Here is a 12530-nt window from a genome sequence, read left to right as displayed (position 1 = left end):
CCCCACTTTTTCCCCACATCCCTTTACCACCTCCCATATCATTTCTACCTAATCCCCCTACCAAAAAATACCAAAAACCCTAGAACCCTACCCCTATTCCTAAAAATCAATAATATAACCCTAAACCCTATCTCCCATAAAACCCTTGCAAATTATAATTGTGTGATGGTGTATATGTCATGATTCCTTCCCTTAATTCCATATTTCATATATTTTCCCTAATTTCCCTTAAAAGTCTCCCCTCCCTAAAATCTCCCTTGTGTTATTTGTCCCCTTGAAACAGCATTTCAACAATTAAAACAGCAGATTTTTTAGCAGAAGCAACAGTACATTTCAGCCACTTTGCTCTTGAAACCATGTCAGAAACCGAAACCGACTATGAGCAAAGTGATGACCGTGAGTCAACACCAGAGGTTGAGGTACAAAGGAGGCCTCACAGGGGTGGTAAGAGTGGTCACCATGTGAGAGAGGAGCCCACCTCTTTGACCTATTTGCAGGCTTGTCCACTTGCAGTCACATGTTTCCGCCACCTCTCATGTTATGAATTTTGCGAGAGGATTTCTCAAATTCAGCACCATAGGGAATTGGTCCGCTTGTTTTTTTTGCATCTGCATGATGGGCATGTAAATATTGCAGGGGTGGATTTTATATTGTCATCTGAAATTATTGCTCAAGCAACAGGGATACCCAATGTGGGAGAAGAGTGGAACAAGCGCAAACTATTGGACAGATTTCAGTATGAGCCCTACATTAAACCTGCCTACATGAGGTACATGACTAGTGTATTTCCTTTCATATTTTTGAGGGATGAGTATGCTCCCTTGATGAGGCTCATTATGCGCTATTTCACCTGTGAGGGCATATTTTCATGTTTGTATTCGTACCATATTCGCTTGCTGATGCATTTCACACGGGTACAGATGATGAACATACCATTTTTCATGTGCCGGAATATTGAGAAGATGGTGCCCTTGATGCTGAGAAAGAGCCCAGCACAGCAACACAAGAGCATCTATCATTATGGTTTGATCCAGCTTGTGGTCATACATCAGTTGGCTCAGCAGGGTATCCCACGGGAGGATTTTATCTCTCGAGATTTCTTCACAACACCAACATCATCACCCCCTGAGGTTGTTCATGAGGAGGGAGGGCCTTCATAGCAGCATGATATTCCTGAGACCAGACATGTCAGCTCCCCTCCATGGGTCAAATATCAGAAAGGCCACAGGGCCTTATTTGCATCAGCTAGGCGAGTATTTTCTCCACACCAGGTGGAAGGGGTCTCGCCTTCTTCATCAACACCGCGAGTGTTATCTCCACACTAGGTGAAAGGGGCCTCACTTCCGACAGCAGCACAGGTACAGGAGAGAGGCAAGAAGCCCAATATTGATGAGGGGCCATCAGGTGATCCAGGCATAGATGTTGTTGACCTTGATATCAGTTCTCCTAGCCTAGAGCCAAAGGAGATCATCCAGCACCTAAGGGCTGAAAATGACTCATTGCAGCAAATATTGGAAATGGAAAATTGGACAATCACCTACTTAGAGCAGCGCAACAAGCAACTTGAAGATGAGCACACTCTTGATGAGTTGCGGAGGATCCATGAAGACCGCAACTTGGCTCGTAAGAGACCCGGTGATTTGGTACCCGTTGAGCAAGAGGCTATGCTTCTCCAGGTCAATGCTCATTTGGAGAGGTTTTTGGCCAATGTTGAAAAGTGTGCAACAAGAAATGCTTGTTGAGAGTGCAACAAGATGATGGAGCTTAGTGGAAAGAGTCGCCTTCACTAAGTGGGCCCGCAGGCTATTTTTGGCGCAAGTCTATTTTTAGACTATGTCTATTTTTAGACATATGGATCATGTCTATGTTTATGGATGATTGATCAAGTTGGGAAAAATAGATGGACTTCTATTTTGGATGAAAGTGTGAGTGATCACAGTGTGAGTGATCAAAGTCTATTTTAGACTGGCTGTCAAAAATAGAAAAGTCAAATATTATTATCTCACAATAATATTTGGACTATAAACTTATTCTTATTCTCTTGGAGCACTTCAATTTGAGCTACAGAGGTGGCACATGCAGCTGTCAGAAGGAAATACGCTTTTCTTATGAGTCAGTTGAGTTGTTGCATGCATGACTTCAGTTAGAACTCAAGTGAGTTGAGTTTAGTGGACTGGAGGTACAGTTGATGGAGTTGTGTTCAGTTTGACTTAGTTAAACTAGTTGTAGTTAGTCTAACTGCAGATAGACTAATGATGAGTTGTTAAACTAATTATTAACTCATAATACAACTAAAGAATACATCAGTTAACTCAGTTGCATGTCAGTGCATGTTTAGTTCAACAGGGACAAGTGGTAGAGAATCAGATTGCTATCAGTTGTGACTATAGTTGTGCATCAGATCTTGCACAATCAAGGGATTGAGTATGCCAATGAGTTTTCTCACGTATTTGGCCCACATTTTAGCCTTTTCTCACGTCCACAAAGAGTGAGTGACTATTTTGCAGGTGAAAAACGAGTTTGGGAAGCCATTCTCATCAGTTCTTGAGCAGGTATTGAGCAGTGGAGGCAGGCAAGCAGCGGGGGAGATTTGGAGATCAAATCTGAGTTGTATTGTGTGTAACAGGTGGAGATACTTGTGAGAAGTATTATGCTTTGTATTGTTACATGATTCAATCAATATAATATACAGATAGTGTGGGGTTTTTAGCGAGATGCTTTCCCCGGGATACATACTGTGTTTATGAGTCTGATTGATGCTTCTATGTGCGCCTGTGAATGTTTCTGCTTCTGTAAATTGATGATCAACGTAGAGGAGATTATGTATTATACATGTTCCGCTTATAATTGTATGATCAGGATAATCTCTGTGAATATGTGTTAATTATTCAAAATTTCTACATGGTATCAAAGCTACTTGATTTGTAGAAGAGATTTTTACAGGATATCAAGCGAGGATTGATCATCAGATCTACCATTCAGGAAGTGTTTACATTCTATTTGTCTAGGCAGAGCCTGTAATCGGGCCAGCTAGCCTCTGGATTCATCCTTCCTTTGGAAGGTGAAATATCCGGTAAAAGCCCATACAGTCAATCTCTGTACGAGAAATATTTTGTTCTCACGAATTCTAGATCGGAAGCAGTTGAGTTGGTTGCTGGTGGAATTCGAATTTGCAGCAGTGTTTTCTTGGTGACAACGCACAATGTCTTTCAACAGATTGCGATTGGAGTATGCTCTTGAGGGCAGCTCAAACTATATTGCATGGAAGGACAGGATGGAGGCAGTATTGGATGATAATGGGCTGAAGGAGTTCATAGAGACGGATATCCCAAAGCCTACTGATGCTACTCAAGCTGATGCTTGGCAAAAGAAGATCGCAAAATGTCGAAGGATTCTGTTGGAGGGCGTGAAGGATCACATTGTGTCCAGCCTCCATGGAAAGGCTACTCCATATTTGATGTGGAAATCATTAACATAATTATTCCAAAGCAAGAGTGATCAGAGGAAGTTGGCGCTCAAAGATAAACTCAGAAACATCAAATGCGAGAAGGGAGACAGTATTCCCAAGTATCTCACGAAGTTCACTCAGTGTCGAGATGAGCTGGGAAGTGTGGGGGTTACTGTCGATGATGAGGACTTGGTGAGCTTGGCTCTCCTTGGTCTTCCGAAGAGTTGGCATTCCTATCAGGACTCTGTCAATGGTCGGGAGAAATTGCCAGGATGGGAGAGACTTTGGTCGGATCTTGTGCAGGAGGAGATCAGGCGAAGCACCAGAGATGGTTCTTCATCCATGCAGGATGAGGAGAACTGTGCCTTAGCGAGTAAGGCGAGGAAGGAGAAGGGGAAGGTTTCTCTTTCCGAATCCAGTTCTTCCAATGATGGGAAGAAGGTTGACAAGGCGAAGGTGAGATGCTTTCGTTGTCATGAGTTGGGTCATTATGCTACTAATTGCCCAAAGAAGAAGTCCAAGAAGGGATCCGAGGAAGGATCTGAAGGTGAGGCAGCCTCACTTGCTTCATAGTTTGAGTTGGACTTCACACTCTTCGCATGCATGGTTTCATCCATGATGGGAAGTGGTTGGTTTCTTGACAATGGAGCTTCTTTCCACATGACCGGTTACAAAAGTTTGTTCAGTACTTTGGAGGAGAAAGATCTCCAGATACTCATAGGGATGGGTAATGATGAGAAGTATAGTGTCTCAGGTGTAGGCACGGTTATTTTTCAGAGGGAGCATGGAGCTCGCCTTACCTTGACCGATGTCAAGTATGTACCAGGACTGAAGAGAAACTTGGTGTCGATCGCGATGTTGGAAGACAGAGGATATGATGTGGTCTTTAGTAAGGGAAAGGTTTTCCTTAGACACATCATCACTAGACAGGTGAAGCAGATTGGTTCACGGGTCAAGAACCTGTATGCTCTTGAGGTTCAAGATGCATGCAAAGCCTTGAGCAGAAAGGCAACTGATGGAGACTTGGTGGTTGAGAGGGAGCGTATATTACCTCTCAACATGCAGAGCCAGAAGAAGTCTCAGACGATTGTGGAGGAGCCACGATTGGTGCAGCAGCTTAAGGAGGTTGTGGAGGAGCCACAACAGGGGAAGCTGAAAGGAGATCGAGTAGAGACATCTACTCATCCAGAGACCTCCAGTAGGGGGAAACTTCAAGCCAGGTGGGCTGAGGGATCGCATGCAGCCATACCTCCAGGTAGGAGGTGGGGTGATGTGGATTGATTGTCCCAAGGAGGAGGGGCAGGATCCTTGAGGTACCCAACCTCTTGGATGAGACCTTGCTACGGGAGCCCTGATGTGTAGTAGCAGGAACTGACTGATTGGGTAGAGACAACTGCGGATGGAGTGGCAGAGAGAGCGATAGTGCAGGGAATCCCAGGACAGCGCATAGCTAGTAGGCTGTAGCAATGCGAGAGGCACAAGTGTTTTGCACAGTGCTAGGTGGCACAGAGAGGTGTGCAATGGTGCGAGATGCATGGAGATGTTGCAGTAGCGCAGATGTCAGAGAGGGAGCACTTGTCAGCAGCAGGTAGAGCTTCAGCATCAGAGGGTGTTTCTATCCCAATAGGGAGGTCAGTTGGGAGGTGCAGTGCGGATGCAATGCTGGGAGATAGAACCAGCAGCAGCACGTATGCAGTCAGAGATCAAAGTGACAGAGGCTAGAGCAGTCAGATACTGAAGAGCACAGAGATGCAGAGTTTCAGTCGACAGAGGCAATAGCAGTCAGAAACTTTGATGATAGAGCAAGTGGACCGGCCAGATGTGTTGCATGGAGAACATTCCAGAGTTACAGGATCGGGTTTGAGATGAAGCCTTTCTTGTTGAGAGGGAGTGTTGAAAAGTGTGCAACAAGAAATGCTTGTTGAGAGTGCAACAAGATGATGGAGCTTAGTGAAAAGAGTCGCCTTCACTAAGTGGGCCCGCAGGCTATTTTTGGCGCAAGTCTATTTTTAGACTATGTCTATTTTTAGACATATGGATCATGTCTATGTTTATGGATGATTGATCAAGTTGGGAAAAATAGATGGACTTCTATTTTGGATGAAAGTGTGAGTGATCAAAGTCTATTTTTAGACTGGTTGTCAAAAATAGAAAAGTCAAATATTATTATCTCACAATAATATTTGGACTATAAACTTAATCTTATTCTCTTGGAGCACTTTAGTTTGAGCTACAGAGGTGGCACATGCAGCTGTCAGAAGGAAATACGCTTTTCTTATGAGTCAGTTGAGTTGTTTCATGCATGACTTCAGTTAGAACTCAAGTGAGTTGAGTTTAGTGGACTGGAGGTACAGTTGATGGAGTTGTGTTCAGTTTGACTTAGTTAAACTAGTTGTAGTTAGTCTAACTGCAGATAGACTAATGATGAGTTGTTAAACTAATTATTAACTCATAATACAACTAAAGAATACATCAGTTAACTCAGTTGCATGTCAGTGCATGTTCAGTTCAACAGGGACAAGTGGTAGAGAATCAGATTGCTATCAGTTGTGACTATAGTTGTGCATCAGATCTTGCACAATCAAGGGATTGAGTATGCCAATGAGTTTGCTCACGTATTTGGCCCACATTTTAGCCTTTGCTCACGTCCACAAAGAGTGAGTGACTATTTTGCAGGTGAAAAACGAGTTTGGGAAGCCATTCTCATCAGTTCTTGAGCAGGTATTGAGCAGTGGAGGCAGACAAGCAGCGGGGGAGATTTGGAAATCAAATCTGAGCTGTATTGTGTGTAACAGGTGGAGATACTTGTGAGAAGTATTATGCTTTGTATTGTTACATGATTCAATCAATATAATATATAGATAGTGTGGGGTTTTTAGCGAGATGCTTTCCCCGGGATACATACTGTGTTTATGAGTTTGATTGATGCTTCTATGTGCGCCTGTGAATGTTTCTGCTTCTGTAAATTGATGATCAACGTAGAGGAGATTATGTATTATACATGTTTCGCTTATAATTGTATGATCAGGATAATCTCTGTGAATATGTGTTAAATGATTCAAAATTTCTACAGCCAAGGCCAATAAAGATAAGGACCTGCTCCGGAACATGAAGAACCACTATTGGGCCCGAATGCACGTATGCAAAGCAAGAATGAAGGTGCTCCAAAGACGGTTGGCCAAAGCACTAAAACGAAGGAAAAGGCCCGATCCCCTCCACATCTTGGTTGAGGCTTTCTTGAAGGAGCATGATGCTAAATGACTTAACTCCAGCACAAATTTCAAAAAAAAATTGAGCATTTTTGGGTCACTTGTGAATTTTTGGGCAAAAAACAGGTTTTCTCCACCAACACGTCGCGCGTCGCGCGCGACCCTTTCGATGGGCAACTCCATTTCGATAAAACTCAGCATTTTTGGATTTTTCATGCAAAGATACACCTGCTCAGCAATTACCAAGAGATTTCATCAAATTTTGAGCCTCCAGAAGGTCAAAAAACAAGCAAAAAATGACTTTCTGCCACCTTTTTGACACACAGGAAGCAGTCTTGGGAGATTGCAATTTTGGAGGGGCAAATGGCCACCAAATTCAGAAATTCCACTTGGGTTGGAAAGTAGACATCCAGACCTTTCCAGCCTCATTTGGACACCTGGAAGTGCCTCAAAATCAGCTCCAAAGGCGCGCGATGTGTTCAGGATCAGGGCGCGACGTGTTGGGTAGCTTTCACAGAAATTCACCTACAGCTCAGCAAAACGCAGTTTTGACTGGATTTGACTTTTTGGAGTAGATTTTGATCCTCCTTGTTGTAAATGATGTAATTTTATGATATTTTGACACTTATTTATCTCTTCTAGAAGATTCATTCATGAGATAGGCAAAAATTTAATGAATGAATTGGTTTCCTAGCTTATAGAGGCAAGTTGTTTTGACTGCCTAGTTTTTAGTGCTCAGTTTAGAATTGGTTGAAACAGCTCCTAGGATAGTGAGCTCGAACCCTAAAGGCAAGGAAAGATGTTAGATTGCCTATATTATGTACTTTCTTGGTCATTTTCATGGTTGTACTCTTGAGGGAGAAGCTTCTATTGTATTACTCATTGTATCTCTGCAATTTTGGCAAAGGAAGAAAGACCAGGGTTTTGCAGTCCTTTTTGGGATTCCTGTGGTTACATGTATTGATGGTGTGTTTCTATTTGTACTTGTAAGTTTGTTATGTGAATCATCTCCTTACTTTTCCTTCTGAAAATTAGGCAAATGAAGTGTTAAAGTAGAATTCATGATTGCCATGCTCTGCTTTTAAGTTTGCTTAATGTTTATGTTTTCATCTGTCTAAAGAGAACTCTTGAAGGTTTCTTGCTCTCTTTAGCTCCTCACCTGTCATTCCTATCCATTCACTTATTTCAAAGGCATCAATACAGTCTCCTACCTTGCCCCAAAGAACCCCCTGCAAAAATTGTGTCCAATCCCCGCACCCAAAATTTCCTTTTCCCGATTTTCCACCAAAATCCTAAAACTTCCCAATTCAAACCTTTTTATCAGTTTACTAGCCTAAAATCAGTGTTTCCTTATTGGTTATCTCGCCCGTTGAAGATCTTTACCAAGACAGACCGGAGAGAGCCCTCTCCTGCCCCGTAGGGCTAGCTACGAGGCTAAGTGGTTTGATGTTGCCTTGGAGTTTACCTTTTTCAGCCTGAGGTGAAATTTCAAGCGCTAACAGTAGGAAGGAAACTGAGAAGAGAACTCCTCGAGACAAGTAGACATGACTGTTCAGTGAGGCAGGAATGAGGAATAATGATGAGTATCATTCCAAGGTGGTTCCTCCAGAGAAATTACTTCCATGATACTCTCATCAGCAAGAAAAGTCTTGGTTAAGGGATTAGGAGATTCTAAAGCACCAAGCCATGGGGGCTGAGGATACGTATTGAAGGAAGTTCTCGAAACAGGAAAATTAGAGGTTATGGAACTTGAGGCCGAAACAATTTCCTCGTAATTGATTTCATTAGGACTAAGTGGCATAACCTTGCCCCAAGTATCAACAAGATCTAGTGAAGGTATGACCCAAGGATCATATTTGACTGAGATCGTGTTGACAGAGGCAACATGAGGAGGTGGGAGTGGAAAAATCCCCATCAAGGCAGAATCTTTAAAAATACTTGCCCCCACACTCTCATAAGGAGCAACAGTGTGTTTGACAAACAAAACATTGCCATTTGAGGAGGAAGAGGCAAAGAAGGACAGTTGGTTGACTGTGATGATCATCCCTTGATGGGGAAAACAAATCACGCGGAATAGGGAGGAGGCTACAACATGCATGGCATGGGTCCAGCTCTATCTGAGTAGAAGATTATAATTGAGATTAGCGTCAATAATTTCCACCTTGACGTGTATTGTCTTGCCCTCCAAAGTAATGGCAAGGTTGGGTAAGACACCGAAGGGTCGTGAATCGCACCTGTCGAAAGCTTCCAAAGTGTTAGGGGATTGGTTCAAAGTATGAGAACCAATTGCCTTCCAGCAAGCGACTGACATGATGCAGGTAGAAGTACCTTCATCGATGATGGTCCTATGAATGGTTTTCTCATTGAGGATCACCTGAATGAGAAATGCAATATGATGAGGCAGGCGCAGAATTTGGTTTTCTAGGTCAAAACATATCAAGTTGGAATCAGTAGGATCAATGCCCCCAATAGTCGACAACAATGATTTCCGCTAAGACGGACAGATTTGGAGTACCTCGAGAGTAGACATAGTTGATGGCACCTGAGCCAAATCCTCAACAATATTATAGTGCTAAGCATCTTGAGCATTGGGATTGTATGAGGAATTCCTTAGCACACCTCGAGAAGGTGGTCGAATGGCAGAATCAAGGTTAGGGTGCTCTATGTGAAGAGGGCCAGAAATCGGGGCTAAAGAAGAAGAGGTGGCCTCTTTCTCTTTCCCAGATGTTGGAGCAGGAGTTTGGTAATCTTTTGATCTAGTAGCCACATTAATAGGCGTATTCATCATGAACACTTGAGATCCTGAGGAAGCAAATGATTGAGGTTGGTCTACCATTTGAGTATGTTGAGCCGGAAACAGATCTTTCAAGATAACTAGGGTCCCTTTGAGAAAACGACTAACTTCAGACCATTGGGGACAATCCTTAGTATAGTGATCCTCCTCGAAAATGAGGCATGGATACTTAGGCTTTTGTTGGGAAGAATCACCAGCAGATGACTTAGGAGGACCTTATTTTGGGGCATCTACTTTACCCTTGGCTTTGCCTTTCTTCTTACCTTTAGAGAATTTGTTCGTTGTGGTAGATCTAACAGCGTGAACCTCTAAGGTTTTACCAGGGCCAAGTGGATTCTAGGAGGAGCTATTGGAAGCAGTGTTTGAGAACGACTTATGTTTGGAAGAATATTTGGTAGGGGTCTGGGACACTGAACCAATTACTCCATCAAGAGGAGGTGTAGCCTGTGACTTCGATGTCGTGGGATCGGATGATGGCCACGGAGCATCGAGTAATAACTCATACAAAGTGTTAGAGTGAAAATAAATGAGATCTAAGTACTGGGCATGAGCAATGGCTTGTTCTTCGATAACGCATCCACCCATAGCTATATCGCAAGAAATTGGAGCGGCGAATGACTGGGTAAACCATTCAATGAGCAACTGATCAACAATCTCAAATCTGATCGGGCGATTTCTACGTCTCCATTCATGGATGTGATCAGAGATTTGTGTCATAGTATATTTCTTAAGCGATGTGAGTAAATAGGAGCCATTTTCATAGTGAACTCGAAACTGAAAATGCGTGAGGAAATCCATGGCTAAAGAGTTGAAGTCATGGTAAGTACTTCGAGGGAGCTCAATGTACCGCTTGGCTGCAGCACCTGTGAGGGTTCATTGGAAAAGACAGAGATGAATAGAATCATAAATGTAGGAATTTGAAGAGCACCAGAGGTGATATGTCATCACATGGGCTTGAGGATATTCTTTTGCTTTCCCATTGAACTTGGGACAACCGCTCGGGATCTTAGACGATGAATGAAGAATTGGATCATTCGTGAGTCAAGACACATCTAGCAACTCTAGTGTAGCCAAGAACAGCAATTGAGTATTGAAAGGAATTGGAGGTCGATAAGTGGGTCCGACCGAAGGAGCTCATCCCTGCTAGTAAGGATTTTTCCCCCATAGTGGAGGGTTATGGCCATATGGAATTTGGTTTTTCCCCTACTGTAGGTTAGCTTGGCCTAGGGAGGATTTTTACCTTGAACACCTTGGAATTGTCCGGCCATAGGTTGTTGGTAAGCAACATATGAGTTAAGAAGTTGTTGAGCGTGTTGACCTTAGACATATGGATATTGCACCTGTTGTCCCTGAACATATGGGTTTTGAACCTATTGTCCCTGAACAAGAGGATTTTGGACCTGCTATCCTTTGACGTAAGGATTCTGTGCTTGTTATCCTTGGACATAGGGATTTTGGACATGCTGCCCTTGGGCAAAAGGATTTTGAGCCTCTTTCCCTTGGACATTAGGATTTTGGGCCTGCTGCTGTAGGACTTGACTCTAACCTTATCCCTGCAAGGGTTGACCCTGGTTATATGTATATAAGAGTTTTTTCTGCCCGGGTTGGCTCTGCTGCTGCAAGGATTGACCTTGTGGCTACGAAGGTTGTCCCTGCGGCTACAGAGGTTGGCCCTGTGAAGACATAGGTTGGGAGGTTTTCGGAGCATACTGCATCTGTTTTTGCATGGTTTGTTGCAACTATTACGAGGGTTGCCCCTGTGGTTTTTGCAATTGTCCTTGTTGCGGTACCATCTACCCCTCTTGTTGCGTGGATGGCCCTTGCTACAAAAAAGGTTGCCCTTGTTGCTACAGACGTTGTCCTTACTGCTGCAAGGGTACTTGAAAAGTTCCTGGAAATTTTCCAAATTGAATCTGGCCATAGCCACCTGGAAAAGTGGATGGCCCAGGCTGAACATACTGTCCAGACTAAAGAACGTAAGGCGTATTGACCATTCCTTGAGAACCATATGGAATATAAGGAGCTTGGTACTAAACCTGAGCCTCATAAGGTTGCTAATACTAGAAATTTCTTGACCCAGACAGACCAACGGGATTTTCGACCTATTGGTATTGGACATTGCTCTATCCAGCAGGACCAGCAGGGTTTTGGATAACACCATAAGAAGGTTGGTTCATTCCAACCATGTGAGCTTGTGAGCTACTCACATTGGTGGTGCGTGACATCATAGAAATACTCAGATTCTGCCCCCCAGGCAGTGGCACAGCTTGTCCACTTACTGGAGGGATCGAAGAACTAACAGTAACATGCCTCGACTACCAGTTGAACTGGATGGGTGACTGAGACGGACTAGACAAGAGGGTTTAGAATGGTGGGTTGCACCAGGACTGGGGTAACGGCCTGTTGGGAGGTCGAGTTCGCAATGAATGAACTTGTAGTAGGCATGGCGCCAGATGCCCAGACAGGGTTGTGATAAAGTGATGAGGCACTAGGTGTACCTAAGACCAATTGTGCTAAAGTCACATAATTAGGTGGAAAATCCTGATACACATTGATGGGAATGCTCTTCGTATAGGGGAAACCTTCAGGAGGAAATTGATGTTCTTCCTCTTCGATAGTGTCTGGAGTAGAAACCTTCGATTGATCTGGAGAGGTAACTAGAGCATTGCCTTCGGGTTCCATAGCTGGGAACAACGATGACGAACGACCAAAGATGTATGAGGGGATAGTTCCAAAGGAACACTCGGATGATTGTACAGACTATACGGATGTTGCGGTGATATCACAACAAGGTCGAACAAAGAATTCGGAGGATATATAACCAATCCAAACTGACCGTCAGTAGTCGGCGAACTCTTAGGAGTCTGAATGGGATTGTCGGAGATTCTGGGCCAATATCAGCAAGTGACCCAGTATCTGAAGTATGTGGAGGATGAGATAACAAAGGTTGAATGCTCAGAATGATTCTGAGTTGAACACCTTGGCCCTCAAGTGACTCTAGTAATTTAGGAAAAGACTCCTCAGACAATATTTCAGATGGAGGAGAGGAAGAGGAACTAGGTGAACCAGATGGTTCAGC

Source organism: Pinus tabuliformis, chromosome 6 (genome assembly GCF_031772625.1).
Source record: "Pinus tabuliformis cultivar Carrire ecotype Pingquan chromosome 6, CPIR1, whole genome shotgun sequence".
NCBI classification, from domain to species: Eukaryota; Viridiplantae; Streptophyta; class Pinopsida; order Pinales; family Pinaceae; genus Pinus; species Pinus tabuliformis.
This window is presented reverse-complemented; position numbering follows the sequence as displayed.